Here is an 18887-nt window from a genome sequence, read left to right as displayed (position 1 = left end):
CTGTCTCAAAACAAAAAAAAAGCGGCGGGGGGGGGGGGGGGGAGGATATAGCTCAGCAGTAGAGTATCCCTGAGTTCAATGCCACTACCACAAAAGAAAAAGAAACAGATATAGCACATACTTCTTTGCCCATAATAATGTTTTTAGAACACATTTATGATTATTCTTATAGATATTATTTTTAAGGGCTGCCCAGCATTCCACTGTGTGGATGTACATAATTTGCTTTACCAGTCCCCTATCATTGGGTATTTAAGTTTCCAACATTTCACTATGATAAAGTGCTCTAGGATAAATAATGTGCTTGATTATCTTTTAATCTCAACCCCTAAAGGTAGACTATGGGGTCAAAGAGTGTGTAAGTATCTAGCCATCACTCTTAAATGCTACCCTCCACAGCCCTGTCTTGTGGGCAGTGGTCATGACCTTTCCAATTTAAGTCAGCTACTGTGGACTGCTCAAGCAGAAGAATCTCCTAAAACAGGTGCCTTGGACATCAGCAGCCAAAAGTCTAAACTGTCCTCTCCAGTCCTGTTTTTGGTGCCATCAGACTCAGCAATCTGAGAAGCAGTATCTGCTCCAAGAGGTCCTCTGCTTCTCCTCCTAGTCACTCCACCTCTCTTCTTGCTAGTGGAGGACAAAACTACATGAGCACCTCCCACCTTCTCTTCCACAGTCAGCAGGCCATGAGTGAGGTCAGCTATGTCATTTTGCTTCTTCTGTTTCCTCAGAGGAAAACCTGACCCTGTTCCATCTTCACAACACAGAAATGTCAAGTCCCAGATCACTGCCATGAGGCTCTCAGCAGGGGCTGGCCTCCCTCCCTTTTAGGTAGGCCCTTCCTAATAGTTCCTCTGAAAACTGGGGAAAGAGTCACAAGAAGAAACTCTCAATGGCACAATTTAAACTCCCTATCCACTTTCATAAAAATGGACCTTTCAGACACCTTCCCATAAATTTAGTGAGAGCTTTAGATGCCCTGCCCCAAAAGATACTCTTAAATATGCACACCCCACATGACCCATGTCATCTCAGTGGCTTCCTGAAACCCATCCATGGACCCCAATAACAATCTCTTGGTTCAGAATAGGACTTTCAAACAAATGGCCAAAATGAGGCTTGCGATCCTGAGTGCTCTGATGATCATGTGTTTCCTTTTAAAAATCAAAGGACAGGGTTGGGGGAGAGATGGCCATGTTTAGGGCCCTGTGGAAACTTGAAGCACTGCTCAGCCAGCTGCTGGTAACTCTGTAGGGCCTGCCTCTCAAAGTAACTCAAGTATCCCACGCAGATGGCAGCAGTAAAGCAAACATGAATGGCTGGCAGAGCTGTTCCCAGGCACAGGGGAGTCTTTGCCTCCTCTCCACCTACATGCCTCATATTTATTTACTTGATTATTGTCTGCCGGCCCCATTACCAAGAAAACTCCTGTGACTCAGACTCTACCTTATCTACACCCATAGCCTTAGCTGGAAAGCCCAATAGTTCTGAAGGCCTAGGCTGGAGACTGAAGCCATTCAGATTCCACAGAGAACAAGGACATTGAACTGCATGTGCCTCCATGCACAGAGAATCACAGAGTGAGGGGAGTAAACTGAAAGGCCCGGGGGAACCGCACGGACAGGCTCTAGGACAAGATCAGGTAGAAACACAGGGAAGGGACGACGCAGTCCACAAGGTGAATGCTTGACTATTAGGGCCAAAAAGCTAGAACAGAAGGACAAAACCCATGTGATAGCTACAGTGTCTCTCACAGCCCGTCTGGTCCAGTGAACGGTCAACACATCACCCCAAGAGAGGAAAGGGAACTGGCTCACCCTCCCTCTCACACTTTGCTACCTGAACAACTGTGGAATGCCACCTGGCACCCTGCAGCACCACCAAGGATCTTCATACAACAATGTTTGTAACACAGTGGTTATTATTTCCATTTCACAGAAGAAAAAGCCAGTGCCCCAGAAGGGCTTAAACCCAAGTGCATGGCTCTTTCTGAAGCTCCCAGGTGGCTTTCAGAATCAGAGACTTGAGCCCTCACCTTTTCAGCTCCTGCTACCCAGAGGAACCTTGCTGCCCCACCACCTCACAAATGGCAAAATTTATTACAACTTCACAGGTGTACCCAGGCAGCCAGGCATGCCTGTCCCCACTACCCTTACCCTATCTCAGGAGACCAGGACAGCCTACCTTTGGCTGACAGCCATGGATCCTCCCTCACAAAGTGTTTCTTTTACAATCCTCTCTTGGTCCAATGGCCTTCTCCAGCAAGCCAGGCAAGCCCGCTCTGCCTTCTCCACTGGCCTGTGCACCTTCATCCCAGCTGGGGGCTCCACCTCTCCTCATCCTCTCTCCTCTTTGCTCCCAGTTTCCTAAGATAATAATCTTCTCTTTTGGCCTCTGGCACTCTCATACCCACCCCTTTTCAGACCTGGCCCAAGTTGGAGCAGAACCTCCCTGCCGATCCAGCCATTATCTTCTCAGATATCTGCTGCTGTCTAACTGTCCCTTTGGCTGACCCTTCCTACTGCTTTAGGGGACACTTTTCTAGAGGTCTGATTACCATCACTCTGTCCCCAGGGCTTTTTTCTACAAACCCAACATTTAATCTGTGGTTCTTGGGAATTCCATTCCTAACTTATCATTTAATTCCATTCCTAACTTATCATCCAACGGCCTGGTTGATCTGAGAGTCCCCACCCAACCCCCAAACTTAGGTCAGTAACAACGGCCCTGGACCTCTGTGCATTTAGACAGTATATCTGAACAAACAGAATATGCTAGGAGAGGCATCAACCACAACCTTCAAAATACAAACATCTGAAGAATCAGCCACTTATTGCAATTTCTATAAAGTGGTTTGGAATGAAAGAAACTAAATAGGACTGAAGAAGGCAGTACTGACATAAGCTTTTCTTTCTTTTGCTTTTTTTTTAATATTTTTAGTTATAGATGGACACAATACCTCCATTTTATTTATTTAATGTGATGCGGAGGATCAAACCCAGTGCCTCACATGTGCTAGGAAAGCATTCCAACACTGAGCCACAAAACCAGTCCTTCTTTCTTGCTTTTTCAGGACTTAGAAGGGAACCCTGGGCCTCACACATGCTAAGCAAGTGCTCTACCACTGAGCTATCTCCCCTGTCCTTTTCATTTTGAGACATGGTCTCACTAAGTTGCTGAGGCTGATCCCAAGCTTGAGATCCTCTTGCCTCAGCTTCCCAAGTGGCTAGGATGACATGGTGCCCTGCTTAAGCTTCTTTTTGTTTTTAATCAACAACTGAAGTTGTGGAGTCCATGAGCCAGGCTTTTCAGAAGTGTCCCCTAATCACAGGAGTTATGGAATCTGGGGAGTAGATGGCAAGGGATCTCTAACTCCAACTCTCCATTAGTGGATAGAGAAAGGAGGCCCACTTGTGACCAGGTCACTAGGTTAGTTCACGTACCTCAGGCTGCACATTATTTGTAAGGGTTACTAGAGAGAAGACAGGAGAGAGGGAAAAGAAAACAAGAAAATGGAACCACTAAAGCAAGCAGAATGTAGTACTTAGCCCAAAATTGGGAAATAAAACAAAACTTTGTTTTTCATAAAATTTTTTGAACTTTTTTATTTGTTTTAATTAGTTACACATAACAGTAGAATACACTTTGATATATATATAATGGAGTATAATTTCTCATTATTCTGGTTGTACATGATGTAAAATCCCACAGGTCCTATAGTCATATATACACATAGGGTAATAATGTCTGATTCATTCTACTGTCCTTCCTATCCCCATGCCCCCTCCCCTCCCTTCACTCCCCTATTTCTAATCCAAAGTACCTCTATTCTTCTCTAGCCACCCCCCTCATTGTGAATTAGCACCGCATATCAGAGAAAACATTCAGCCTTTGGTTTGGGGGGACTGGCTTATTTCACTCAATGTATTCTCCAGCTCCATCCATTTACCTGCAAATGCCAAAAAAACTGTTTTATAGGATAGAAAGTCACTAACCTTCTCCAGGTTTCACATTCCTAGGAAATGGATACAATTTAGCCACACTTTAAAAGACAGACTTTTAAGAGACAGAACATCCACATTTTATGATTAGGATGCTCCTATGACTGATTTCCCAGTTGTTTTTGGTGCAGCCCCCGATTCCCCCTTACTGTGGGTCCACCCCTTATAGTACCCATCTTCCTAGACTCCTCTCTGTCCTCCTAGTTAGCTCATTAAAAATGGAAACCCCATGTGACTTTCACACCTAAAGCAAGAACAACTAATAATTAAAAAAAAAAAAAAAAGAAAAAAGAAAACCCCCAAAAGAGCCCTTCCGGATCCATCAGCATTATCGGATGTCACCAGTTACCTTCTGTGCACTCTGCTAACGTGGGGAGCCTACGCTCCCTCCTGCAGGTGACATTACCTGTAGATACATATATCTGTCTCCCTCGAGCCCCCGTTATGGCTTGGATCTGAAATGTCACACAAAAGCTCATACATTGAAAGCTGGGTCCCCGATGCAGAGGTATTCAGAGGTGGAAAATCGTGATGAGTGGATCGTGAGAGCTCTGACTTCGTGGGTAGATTAATCACTGATGAACTCATGGCTAAAGGGCTACTGGGAGGTAGTGGGAACTTAGGAGTCGGGGCCTAATCTAAGGAAGGTGGTCACTGGGAACACACTTTTGAAGGGTATATGCTTGCCCCTGGCCCCTTCCTCACTCTGCTTTCTGACCACTATAAGATCAGCAGTTTTGATCCACCACATGCTCCCCACCATGATGTTCTGCCTCACCAAAGGTCCAGAAACAATAGAGCCAAGTGATTATGAACTGAAATCTCAGTGAGCCATAATAGATCTTTCCTCCTTTAAGTTGATTTTCTCAGTTATTTTGTCACAGTGACAGAAAGCTAACTAACAGCCCTCAAGGACCCAGACCCCATCTCACCATCTCAAAGCCCGCCAGGGAGCCTAAGCCATAGCTGACTTTCATATCACAGTGATGATAACCCAGGATAGAGAGGAACCCAGAAATGTTAAATCAAGACTCATCAGCAGTATGAGGTAGCATAGAGTGCTTCCCATTTTAGGAAGATTTATTTTCATTTTGCTATTTGTCATCCTCCCTGCCATATACTAAAGGCAGGGGAGCTTTCTGTACACACCATTTACCCCCTTAAGAGACAATAGCATGTTCACTACTGTTGTAAGCCCCACATTATAAAAAAGACCAAACTCAAGAGTGTCTCCCACTCCTGCACAGGCCTCTGCAACCTTCTGTCTTCCCTGGCAATCTCTCCCTCCTCTTCATTCGGCCACATCCCCTCACCAAGCAAGTAAGTTATGTAAGCTGTCAGGGTCCCAGGAGAGCCCGGACAACAAGCTCAGAAAAAAACCTAGACCAGTGATTCTTCCCAGATACAAGTGATTTATACTGTTCTCCTCTGAGTTAATCCTAAATGCAGAAGTCCTACATTTTTCAATTCTCAAAGTTCCTCATTCCACAGCTGGGTTTGTTGGTTGGCTGGCTGAGTGGTAGTAGGGATGAAACCCACTGAGCCACATCCTCAGCCCTTCTTATTTTTATTTTGAGACACAGTCTTTCTAAGTTGCTGAGGGCCTCACTAAGTTGCTGAGGCTGGCCTCAAACTTGTAATCCTCCTGCTTCAGCCTTCCAAGTCACTGGGATTACAGGCACAAGCCATTGCACCTGGCTAATTCCAGTTTTATGTTTAACAACTATTCAGATAGAAAAAAAAATACAGTCTGAAGGACAAAACAGCAAACCTGCTGTAATAGTCACAACTGCACCTATTTCTGGGGCACTTGTACGTCTGGGGGACATACCAAGCTTCATACCATGGCATCTATCTTATATCACAGCAGCTAGGAGAGAGGTACCAAGCTCATTTTTCCTTCAAACACAGTTTTCCACTATCATTAAATCAAATAATATTATCTTCTGCCACTCCACTGTCAGGCTATGTATCTAAATACAATTTAAATTTTCCTGCACCTAAATGGATAAATAGTGGACAGAAAGACTTTCTCCCCACTTTGGCCAATGGGACAGAGGATAATGAAATGAAAATAAATCAGGCCATCTTGCTAAAATGGTATGCACCAGCTGGCACTTGATACTGATGAGTCTTGACTTACATTTCTAGATTTTCTTTCCACCCTGGATGATCAACACTCCTAAACCCTGTCACAAACACTGGCGAGCAGGGACAGAAAGTTTCTGCTCTGCACTGGTTCAGACACTACTCTGCCGTCCCAGATATACAGGAAACCATGGGTTCAGTTTTTATTTCATGAGCTGGAAAGCACTTCCAATTTCTAACTCTGAATTCATCCACCTGACTGTAACTAGAACTAGGAGCAGCTGGCCCTTAGCTGACATAAGTATTGCTTATGGCAGGGGTTCTCAAAGCATGACCCCAGACCACCAGCAGCAGCACCTGAGGACTTGCTAATATGTGACCTACTGGCTACCATCTGCCAAAGCAACTTGCTTCAGAAACTGTGGGTGTTGGAGCCCAGCACTGGGTGTTATAACCAGTCTTCCAGGTGATTCTGATACACGGTGAAATCTGAGAACCACTGACTTAGGCTGATAAACATCCAAGGTCACAGGAACACCCAGCTGGGCTAACCTGTGTAGCATGGTTCTTTTATGTAACTCTGCTGGCTCCTCACCAACAGTCCTACTCAGTTTTGCCAACTGGCAAAGGCCCCAAACACTAACCTCCTTCAGAACATTCCTTCTCCTATTTTCTCAGGCAAATTACTTGTGTTTCACGCTCCTGTCTCCAAAAACAGAGATGGTAACATCATCTCACAGGGTCAAGGACTCAGAAAGTGTCAGGGATGTGGTTAGCCTTCAGTAAAGTAAATTCCTAAGATTAATACACCTCTACCGGAAGATCTAATCAGAACTAGGAACAGAGCAAAACAAAATTTGTTCCCTGTACACTCTCCACCTCACTTTTTACACCCACTCCATTCCAGAGCTCTGAATGAGGACATCCAGAATGGCAAAGACTTCACCTGGCTCCACTGTCTTTCAAGTATTTACTCCTTCCATATGCAGTCTGAGTATCTAATGTTTGAAAAAGCCCAGAACATAGGACCAAACAGCCTCCAACCAGGTCTTTCTGGACAAAATTCAACCGATCTGGTTGCATAAAGCCTCACACACCTCAAGAGAGATACAGGAACATGGTGAATATTATCAAGAGGTCATAATAACAGCTCACATTTACGTTGTGTTTACCTTATGCTATAGTTTCCATCTTAAATGTCCCCAGAAGGCCCAAGTGTTAAAGACTTAGTCCCTAGACTGCAGCCCTATTGAAAAGTGGTACAATCTTTAAGAGGCATAACAGTAGTAGTAGAAAGAAGTTAGGTCACTGGGGATGTTTCCTTGGAGTGGATTTGGGGACTCCAGCCCCTTTCTGTCTCTCTTTCCCCTCCTGGCTGCCCTGAGGTAAGAAGCTTCCTCTGTTAGGCACCCCTGCCATGATTTACTGCCTCACCACCATCAAGCAACCCAAGAGCCAAAATTTTCCACCTTAAAAGTTGATTATTGGGGCTGGTTTGTGGCTCAGCAGTAGAGCATTTGCCTAGCATGTGGGAGGCACTGCGTTCAATTCTCAGCACTGCATATAAATAAATAAAGATCCATAAACAACCAAAAAAATTATTAAAATGTTGATTATTTTAGGTATTTTGTCACAGTGATGGAAAGATAACTGACATACCTTATTAACTATATCCTCATAATAACCCCCTAAAGATCTGGGGAAACTGAGGCACGGAAGGTCTATATAATCTACCGAATGGCACAGCTCCTACATAGTGAGACCAAGATCCAAACCCAGGCATTTTAGCTCCATAGTCAGTGCTCTTAACCATCATACTAGAAGAAAGAAAGCTTTTACCTAGGTATCAACTAGCCACTTATCACTGATCCCAAAACATTGATTTTCAAGACACTCAAGTCTGGGCACAATATCCAGTGCCATGGAGTTCAATACTGGGCCCTCAGGGCCCCTAACAGAAATGCTAATTATACTTGGCTTCTTCCCCTTCTCTCTTCCCTAATCTAATTCCATGCAAGTCAAAAGAAAACTCACAAAGCAGGATTCCTCTCCTCTCATAACTCCCCTGGCACCGCACCACTTAACCCTAATTATATACCATCTGTCACATAGAGTTCTCTAATTGCTTCCTGTATATTAACAGTATATTCCTCCCCACTCGACTGCAAAATTCCTTGGAAGTATCCATACTTTCTGCGAAACTCAACAAAACCAGGCAAAAGTATGGGTTTGCATATGTAGACTTGGAGAGTGTTAGTTAATTGGCTGGCTCATTCACTTTGCTTTCCTGACACTTCTTTGTTATCAATCCTCAGAAGCAGATAAATGTATGAAGTTTGTGCTATTTAAAGCCAGTGTTAGGGGAGGCATGACATCAACAATCACTGAGTAACAGGTCTGTTTTAAGATCTGAACTCCAAGCATCCCCTACATTGTCTCTGCAAACCCCTCAGCAGCCTCAGAGGGCAGGTGCTATTATCCCAGATTGAGGAGGGAAGAAAGAACTTGAGACAGGGGGGAGTAACTTGACCAATGTCACTCAAGGTTGGTGAATGAAGAAAGGAGATTTTTAGAGTCAGGTGCACTGGTGCACACTTGTAATCCCAGCACTCAAAAGGCTGAAGCAGGAGGATCATTTGAGCTAAGCAGTTTAAGACCAGTTTGGGCAAATACAGTGAAACCTTGTCTCAAAAAAGAAAAAAAGAAAGAGGAAAGGTGATTTTAAAAGACCAGTCCCAAAGCCCCTACTCTGCGTACCTCCAGGGCAGGGAATAAGATGCCCAGACTCATTCTCCTCAAAACAACACATTGCTTTGTGTTTAAAAAAAATATATATCAAAAGTTTATAAGCTTGAGGTATAACTGAGTGATATAGTACAAGCTTAATATGCATGAGGTCCATTCCTCCCCACAAAAAAAAAAAAAACTTATCATGACAGAGAAAATATAGACTCTTTGACTTTGTTTAGAAGTTGTTTTAAAAGGATATGATGATGACTATGTTCATGGATAAAATTACAATATCAAGACAGAAAAGGTATCAGTTCTACCCATAAAAAAAAGGCTCATCCTGACATATTAACATGCTGCAAAGCCACAAAAAAGAAATAAGAATTTGGCCTAGAAACAGAGGACTAGAATAGAAGAAAGGGGGTGGGGGACAGGGCACAACACGACCACAGATCCCTTCGAGGAATCTCAAAATCAGTAGGCTGAGTTTACTGGAAACAGTTTCCTGAGTTGGGTGATAAAAAATGTTCTGGAGATGGATAATGGAATGATGGCACCACAATGTTAATGTACATAATGCCACTAAATTCTACACTTTAAAATGGCTAAATGATAAGTTTGTTTTATTTATGTGTATATAAATATATATAAATAGATATACTTATTTTATATAAATATATGTGTTTTATATAATATTTTATATAAATTTATGTAAATAAATATACTTACATATTTACATATATTTATATAAAATTCTAGAAATGCAAACCACAGTGGTTGCCAGAGTCTAGGGACAAGGAGGCCCTAGGAAAGTTCTGGGTTTATGGAATGCTCTGCATCTTCACTGTGGTGGTTTCACAGGTATAAACATCTGTCAAAAAATAATCAAATCAAACACTTCAAATGGATTCAGTTTGCATATGTAAATTATAATTCTTAAAAACATTGAAAAAATAGACTTGTATGTATGTGGGAACCTAGTATATGATAAAAGTTGCTCACCAAAAACAATTAAGGAAAAAATACACTGTTTAATAGATGATTTGGGGAAATTGTCCCACAAAATGGAAAGGGAAAAATAAAGCTGATTCTTTCCTTATGCTATATATAATAAACCTTCAATAGATCAAAATCCTCGATGTTAAAGACAAAATGGGAAAGCTGATAAAATACAGAACATCTTCATACTCTTAATATAGAAATACTATACTAAGACTCCTAAAGTACAGTAATGGTTTGGAGCTATATGAAAGCTAAAAATTTCTAAAAGTTATCACTGATAAAGTTAATAGGTGGGAATCAACCTAACAAAAGAGGTGAAAGATTTATACAATGAAAACTACAGAACCCTAAAGAGAGAAATAGAAGAAGATCTTAGAAGATGGAAAAATATACCCTGTTCATGGATAGGCACAATGAACATCATCAAAATGGCGATATTACCAAAAGTTCTCTATAGGTTTAATGCAATGCCAATCAAAATCCCAACGGCATTTCTTATAGAAATAGATAAAGCAATCATGAAATTCATATGAAAAAATAAAAGACCCAGAATAGCAAAAGCAACTCTAAGCAGGAAATGTGAATCAGGCGGTATAGCGATACCAGATTTCAAACTATATTACAGAGCAATAGTAACAAAAACAGCATGGTACTGGTACCAAAACAGGCCAGTGGACCAATGGTACAGAATAGAGGACACAGAGACTAATCCACAAAGTTACAACTATCTTATATTTGATAAAGGGGCTAAAAGCATGCAATGGAGGAAGGATAGCATCTTCAACAAATCGTGATGGGAAAACTGGAAATCCATATGCAACAAAATGAAACTGAATCCCCTCCTCTCACCATGCACAAAAGTTAACTCAAAATGGATCAAGGAGCTTGATATCAAATCAGAGACTCTGCGTCTGATAAAAGAAAAAGTTGGCTCCGATCTACATAGTGTGGGGTTGGGCTCCAAATTCCTTAATAGGACACCCATAGCACAAGAGTTAATAACAAGAATCAACAAATGGGACTTACTCAAACTAAAAAGTTTTTTCTCAGCAAGAGAAACAATAAAAGAGGTAAATAGGGAGCCTACATCATGGGAACAAATTTTTACTCCTCACACTTCAGATAGAGCCCTAATATCCAGAGTATACAAAGAACTCAAAAAATTAAACAATAAGAAAACAAATAACCCAATCAACAAATGGGCCAAGGACCTGAACAGACACTTCTCAGAGGAGGACATACAATCAATCAACAAGTACATGAAAAAATGCTCACCATCTCTAGCAGTCAGAGAAATGCAAATCAAAACCACCCTAAGATACCATCTCACTCCAGTAAGATTGGCAGCCATTATGAAGTCAAACAACAACAAGTGCTGGAGAGGATGTGGGGAAAAGGGTACTCTTGTACATTGCTGGTGGGACTGCAAACTGGTGCGGCCAATCTGGAAAGCAGTATGGAGATTCCTGGGAAAGCTGGGAATGGAACCACCATTTGACCCAGCTATTGCCCTTCTTGGACTATTCCCTGAAGACCTTAAAAGAGCGTACTACAGGGATACTGCTACATCGATGTTCATAGCAGCACAATTCACAATTGCTAGACTGTGGAACCAACCCAGATGCCCTTCAATAGATGAATGGATAAAAAAAATGTGGCATTTATACACCATGGAGTATTACGCAGCACTAAAAAATGACAAAATCATAGAATTTGCAGGGAAATGGATGGCACTAGAGCAGATTATGCTTAGTGAAGCTAGCCAATCCCTAAAAAACAAATACCAAATGTCTTCTTTGATATAATGAGAGCAACTAAGAACAGAGCAGGGAGGAAGAGCAGGAAGAAAAGATTAACATTAAACAGATACATGAGGTGGGAGGGAAAGGGAGAGAAAAGGGAAATTGCATGGTAATGGAGGGAGACCCTCATTGTTATACAAAATTACATATAAGAGGTTGTGAGGGGAATGGGAAAAAAAACAAGGAGAGAAATGAATTACAGTAGATGGGGTAGAGAGAGAAGATGGGAGGGGAGGGGAGGGGGGATAGTAGAGGATAGGAAAGGTAGCAGAATACAACAGTTACTAATATGGCATTATGTAAAAATGTGGATGTGTAACCAATGTGATTCTGCAATCTGTATTTGGGGTAAAAATGGGAGTTCATAACCCACTTGAATCTAATGTATGAAATATGATATGTCAAGAGTTTTGTAATGTTTTGAACAACCAATAAAAAAAATAATAGCTATGAACCAAGAAACATGACTTTTATAGTGACAAACTTTTACTTCAAACTTCAGTTTGAAGAACACCAGCTTCAGGCTGGGGTTGTGGCTCAGTGGTAGAGCCCTTGCCTAGCATGTGAGAGGCACTGGGGTTGATTTTGAGTACCACATTTTAAAAATAAATCAAATAAAGTTATTACAACTAAAAATATTTTAAAAAGAAAAGAACACCAACTTGGAAAAAAATGTTCTACTAAAAACTTATGTTTTAAAATTTTCTCTACTTAGAAGATATGAATACATCTATTATACCAACAACCCAGTAACAGCACCACAATTACACTGATGTTCTTATATTAAGCAAGTTTAGCTTTTAAAGAAAAATTTAGACTCTGTAATGTAGTGTAATGCTCTAAATGACAGTTGTTGTTTAACCAGAGTTGTACAAACCCTAATTCCTTTAAGTATTTTTCTATATCTTATGTACAATCAATATTTTCTATACTTCATACACAACTAATAAAAATTATTTCTCCAAATTGAAAAAAAAAATAATAATAAAGTTAATAGGTGACAAGATGGGGTTAACATCTAGAATACACAAGAAATATCTGCAAATCATGTGCATTAGAAAATAAGACAATGGTTGGTCAAAGAAATTGTCAGACCTAAAAAATATATTAAAAAATCCCCCGGGGCTGGAGCTATAAGCTCAGTTGGTAGAATACTTGCCTAGCATGCAAAAGGCTTTGGGTTCAATTCCCAGCACCACCAAAAAAAAAAAAAAAGAAGCAGAAAATTAATAAAATTAGAAAGATGGCTGATATCAAACACTAACAAAGATGTGTGAAGTCATTCCTCCTGCACTGATGTGGGACTGTAAACCAGCTCAGCAATTCTGGAGAATAATTTTGGAGCATTTAGTAAAAACAGGTTTGCTGGTACTCTGTTACCCAGCCATCCCTTCCTGGGTATTGTGTACCTTAAAGCAGTGGTTCTCAAATTTTCCCGTGCATAAGAATCTCCAAGTTGGGCATGTCGGAACACAGATGAGTGGGGTCTGCCCGGAGTTTCCTACTAGAATCTACATTTCTAACATATCCCCAGGTGATGCTGATGCAGCTGGGTGTGGTCCACACTTTCAGAACCATCTCCTTAGAGATATTCTCATACAGATCATTAAGAGAATCCACGCAGGATGCTTATTACAGTTTTGCTAGTGGCAGCAGGAGTGGTGGTGAGTTAAGCATCCATCACTAGGGAAATGGGTAAAGTAAAAGCAAAGGACACACATCAGACCACCCCTACAGACCAGCAACCATGGCAATGCACTGGAGAAATCTATCCTAATACAGATCTTACAAATAAAATGCTGAAAAATTCTTTCCACTTACAAGAATGTCTGAAAACTTCCACATTAAAAAGTTCTAATGTTGAACGAAAAAGAAACAGAATGAAATCTATGGCACAGTACCACTTAAGCAAATAAAAAACACACAAAATAACCCAACATCTTTAACAGAACACATGCATACCCAAGAACCTAACACAGAGAGAAAGCTCCTATGGCAGACAGAAGAATGGAGTGGGAATGAATGGGGAAAAGATGAAACAGGCACTGGGTTTTACATAGTGAGAAGATCTGGTGCCAAGAACTGGGAATGGTAACTCAACTCTCAGCAACCAAGTTCTCTAAATCCTCTCTCACCTGCCTTCACACACAACAGCTGCTTCAGTTCAAGCCCCAATAGCTTTGTATCATTCAGGGGAAGATCAGCTGACCCCTGAAAGTGGGGGCAAATCTTTTCCAAACCACAAGCATGGGCTCATTTCCAGCCCCTGAATCCAACCTGCTACTGAACACTAATGTTCCCTCTTTGACACACTAGTTTCAAAAGAAGCTGGGGTTCTTGGGTTTTGGAAAAGGGTGTGTGTATCTACATCTGTCTGTGTCTCCTTTTGCCTGTGTGTGACTCTGTGTCTTAGGATCTGTGTGTGTCTCAGTATTTGCATGTCTATTTGGCTATCTGCTATATCTGCAGCTAGACATAAAGAAGACTCCGCAGGGGACAAAGCATTCCAGTGGAGTCCAAGTCACTCTTGTTCTTCAGTCATTCAATTAGGTTTTAAAGACCAGAAGTCACAAATCACAAAACCAAGCCATCTTTCTGCCCAATCCTCCTGCCCTCTCTTCTTTATTCTCCCCTCCCTTATATCCAGTCCTGTCTCCCCACTCCCACATCCAATTGGACTGATCCAAAATAAGGTCCTCATGTGATTAGGTAGCTTAATGTACAAACTTTACACAGAACTCTTAGAATATAGTAGCTGTGAGTAAATAAGCATTTATTTATAACCAAGAGGCTTTAACAGAAAAGTCAGAATCCTTAAGACCAGCATATTATGAATATTCTTCCAAAAGCAAATGTTTTGACTAGTTACTAACCAAAATTAGCAAAGGCAAAGCCATCTATAAACTCTCTGTCCCACAGAGGGGCACTGGTCAGAGTTTTCCAAGAGAAGCTAAACAGTGAACTGGCAGGAAAGTGTATGGGACAACCAAAAACTACAAATCATTAACACTGGGCAGGGTGGCATATGCTTGTAATCCCTAGAAGTTCAGAAGGCTAAGGCTTAAGGCTCTCAAGTTCAAAGCCAGCCTCAGCAACTTAGTGAGACCCTGTCTCAAAAAAAAAAAAAAAAAAAAGGCTGGGGATACGGATCAGTGGTAAACTGGGTATGGCTCTGGATTCAATTCCTGGTACCAAAAAAAAAAAAAAATCATTACCAAACTTACATGACAAAAAGCCACAGATCATTCTGACAGCAACTTTCAATAAGTAAGCCCAAGTCAGAAAAATATGTATTTATAATAGCTAAACAAATTGAAGAAGGAGAAGAAAAGCAAAGATAGCAGGCAGAAGAGTGATCCCATGCCTCCCTAAAGACTGAGGCATGTAACCCCAGGTACAAACAACCCAGAATTTTTATTCTCAAAATAACTGCATCATTCCTACAGCAGCACTTTACATTGGATGGTAAAGTGTTAGGAATTCTACAGAGCTTCCCTAAAATACTTTCTAGAAAATGAAGTTTCATAAATTAAAGTATATTTGATATGCACTAGTGTTATGGGGCATGGGATCTTTCTCAAAACTGAGGCCTCGCTTCAAATCCCAACTCTTGCAGTAAGGCCAGAAAGACTTCAGACATGCTGCTCAGAGTAACAGGTATGAGTTTATTAGAAGGCATAGGAAAGGGGAAAGGGGGACACTCAAGGGAAAAAGTGGATCCTCTCAGAATATGGTGTGCTCTTCCAGTTTTACAAGGGTTCCAGGGAAGTTTCCAAGGAGTACCCCCACGTCTGCCATTTGATATTAAGTGACAACAGGATGACATCAGACTTTCAAGTCCACAATGAGCATGAAACTCTAGGTCACTTTGGCCCATGCAGACGGGTTCCAATTGGAACCTGTTCTTGGAGATTTTATGGTTAAGAGGAATTATCCTTATCTCCCCAAGTTATGGGATCTGGTCTGTGTAAGGGTCTCAAAAGTCCCACCCTTCAGAGTAACTTGTGTTCTTTTAGACCTGCATTTTAGACCTGCATTCCTCCTACAGGTAGTTTGCTGAGGAATGTAACATATCTGTCAATGTAAGCCAAGCAGACTGCAGGCAAATTGTTTTGTTTTTGTTTTTTTTTTTAAAAAAGGAAAGCATATGGAGTTTAGCACAATGGGCTCAGTTTATAGAATTATTCCTTCTACATCATGTTCCCACCAATCACATCTGTCTATTCTCCTATTCTCTATCACCAGGAGCACTTTTAGTTTAAAAAAAAAAATTACTGACAGCTAGTATACAAAAAGAGTTCTTTGGATTTTCATAGAATAATTAGCAAAGTACACCCATTTTTCTAGCCAAAGTGCAAGATCTTCCACAAGTTGAAAGAGAGAGATTTAACAAGAAAAATTAAAGAATTGCATTTTCAAGTAAAATTGAATGGCAACACAGGGAATTAGATTTTATGAAAACATAGTTTTTTTTTAAAGTATTTATTTTTTAACTTCTTTTAGTTGTAGATGGACAGTATGCCTTTATTTTATTTATTTATATTTATGTGGTGCTGTGTTAGAGTCTGTAAACAAGTCAAAATAACACCTGGCATTTTGCCAGGGGAATGTTAGAGTTCGTAAACAAGTCTGGATGGTGCCTGGCAAAATGCCAGAGGGAGTGGTTTGAGAAGTAACAAAAGCGAGCCATTAAGTGTAGAGATTCCTGATTGGTTGACTGCTGTATCTAGTTTATGTTAATTAGATAAGCTGTGTGGAATGTATAAATACTGCTCCTGTCCTGCAATAAACCGCTCCTACTCCTGCTGTATCAACGTACACAAGTTATTCGTCACCCCCCGATTATTTTGCCCAGCCAGCCGGGCTGCGGCAGTGCTGAGGATTGAACCCAGAGCCTCACATGTGCTAGGCAAGTACTCTACCAATAAGCCATCAACCCCAGCCCAAAAAAAGTCTTCATTTTAATCTCAAGTGTGCTTTACCACTGAGCTACATCTGCAGACCCTTTTATTTTATTTTGAGACAGGGTCTCATAAATTGCTAAAGCTGGCCTCATGCTTGTTATTCTCCTGCCCCAGCCTCTGGAGCCACTGGGATTATAGGAGTGTGCCACTATGTCCCCTCCCCCCCCTTTTTTTTTTGCATTGCTGGGGATTGAACATAAGGCCTCATGCATATTAAGCAAATGCTCTACTACTGAGTACATCTCCAGTTCCTAAACATACTTCTTTAAGTTTCAACATATAGACATTGTCATGTATTCTTTACTCTATAAATGCTGAAGAGAGAACCCCATTTGTAAATGTAAAAACACACGAGGAATATGAATATTAATAAGCTCTTCTATTAGAAATTTTTTTTAATTTCAGCTGAATAAGCATTTATTGAGTATACAAGTCAGATACTGTGCAAAATGCTAGGGATTCTCCAATGAATAAGACACTATCTTAATGCTTCCCTTTAATACCAATTTAATGCATGCCTTGAATTAATTTTGTTCAAAAAAGTTTCTGTGTATTTGAAACAGCTATCAACACTGAAAACTTACAGAACTATATTTTACTAAAAACAAAGTTTTATTTTCTGAAGCAGAAAAAGGGGAAAAAGGAAAGACTATCACTCTGCAGCTTAAACTGTATGATAGTAGCTACCACCTCTTGCTACATAGTTCTCACAGTTGAAGAGACTCAAAAATGTACTATATAATTTAAGAGAAGCAATAAGGAAGCTCAAAGGCCCAGGGCTTGCATACCTAAACAGGAAGCAAGATAAGGAAAGTAAGCCCTACAGGCAGAAGGCAGCTCCTGAGTCTCCCCCACAGCTAACACCTCCAACAGCAGGCTCAGGCTCTGCTGCCCTGCTTGCTTGCCTGCCTGCTTACTGGGCCAAGGCAAGGCAGAGCTGGAAGGCTGCCACCTGCTGAATCACCAAACATCCCTGGGCTTCCCTTGAAGCACTGACCAGACAGGCACCCAACCCCCGCCTAGTTTCTCCCATGGACATCTTACACCCCGACCAATGAAATGCCCAACTCTCTCCCCTTCTGCTCGGGCCAAAACAGTAGGCAACCCCATTACATCAGGACTGCCCCCAGGCAACTCCCATTGCATTCCTACGTCACCAATCCCACTCCTCGTTTTCTGCCCACTCAGTCCCTCTGAAAACCCCAGCGCCAGAAGGCATAGGGAGTTCACAGTACACCGTGACGGATATTCACCACTTTCACAGGCAGCCAACCAGAAACACCCCCGAATCTGACAGCAAAATAACCTGTCCAAACAGCTTAAAGGTCCAGAAAGGTAAATGTCAGAAGAGCTAAAATAGAAGGCTGGCTCCGTACGTAGAAAATAAACTTCCCTTTCAGGACCATTCTTTCTCCTTTTGGTTTCATAAACGTGTGCCACTTAAGTCTGTACTGTCTGAAGGTGAAAAGAAACATCTGAGAAGCACCTGCCTGGATTCTCTTCGCTCCCTCCGTCCACAGCAACCCCCATCCCGATTTTTACTAGCGACACCCAAGAGGGAACAAGCCTTAACCAGAACGCGCTAGGCTGAATCCGTTAGCAGGACCAAGGCACCGCACCCGGCCCACCAGAGGAAACCACAAGCCCGAGTTCGGGTTAACACTGTCGGAGAGGCAGCTGGTGCCGCTGCTTTGCCCTTGACAAGTCGCCTGGGAATCTCAGGGACCCTTTCATTCACTGGGCAAGCAGCCTCTGGGAGAGATTGTCCAGTTCTGAGCTGCACCAATGGCCCCACCAGGCCTTACCCCTTAACACCCTGACTCAATGGGGGCAACCCTGCGGAGTTTCAGAGCCGCCCGCGAGCCTGCGGGGTGTTACGCGGTGTGGGGAGAAGGGACTCGTTCCTTGGGGGTCCCACCTGTTATGCCGTCGGGGGACATCGAGGTGGAGATACCCCGAAACCGTGGGCGCCTAGCCGGCTGCGATCTGGCTAGAAGTACCAACTGTCACGCCGCCGCTTGGGCTGTGGGGGTGGGGCTGTGATTTGGGGTCGGGCCCAGAGCTGCTCCGGACCCCGGCGGGCCACTACCCGGAGGATCCTCGCCTCCCAGATCTCGGGCCCCGCCACCGTCCGCTTGCCCAGATATGACATCAAGCAACCTTTCCAGCACGCAGCACCTCTGAAAAGGTGCCCACTGACGCCTCCACCTTCTTCCCCACCCCAGCTGGGCTGGGGAGCCCCGCCGGTGGCCCGCCCCCTCCGAGCCGGGATCCTAGCCGCCGGACCGCCCTCTGCGCCC

The 18887-nt window shown here is 42.3% G+C and overlaps 1 protein-coding gene across 2 annotated transcripts in view; it reads right to left on the bottom strand.

Annotated features, from left to right (window-relative positions):
• Sgms1 (sphingomyelin synthase 1) overlaps positions 1-18887 on the bottom strand; it is a 289949-nt gene that overhangs the window by 269159 nt on the left and 1903 nt on the right. Inside the window, exon 1 of one of the 2 annotated variants that reach the window (XM_048807436.1) lies at positions 18506-18735. The exons of the other annotated variant lie outside the window; for it this stretch is intronic. The gene's annotated coding sequence lies outside the window, so the exon portion shown is untranslated. Of the gene's footprint in view, positions 1-18505; positions 18736-18887 lie in introns of those variants that run through there. 2 annotated transcript variants of the gene reach the window in all.

This window comes from Marmota marmota, unplaced genomic scaffold (assembly GCF_001458135.2).
Source record: "Marmota marmota marmota unplaced genomic scaffold, marMar, whole genome shotgun sequence".
Lineage (NCBI taxonomy): Eukaryota > Metazoa > Chordata > Mammalia > Rodentia > Sciuridae > Marmota > Marmota marmota.
This window is presented reverse-complemented; position numbering and strand designations above follow the sequence as displayed.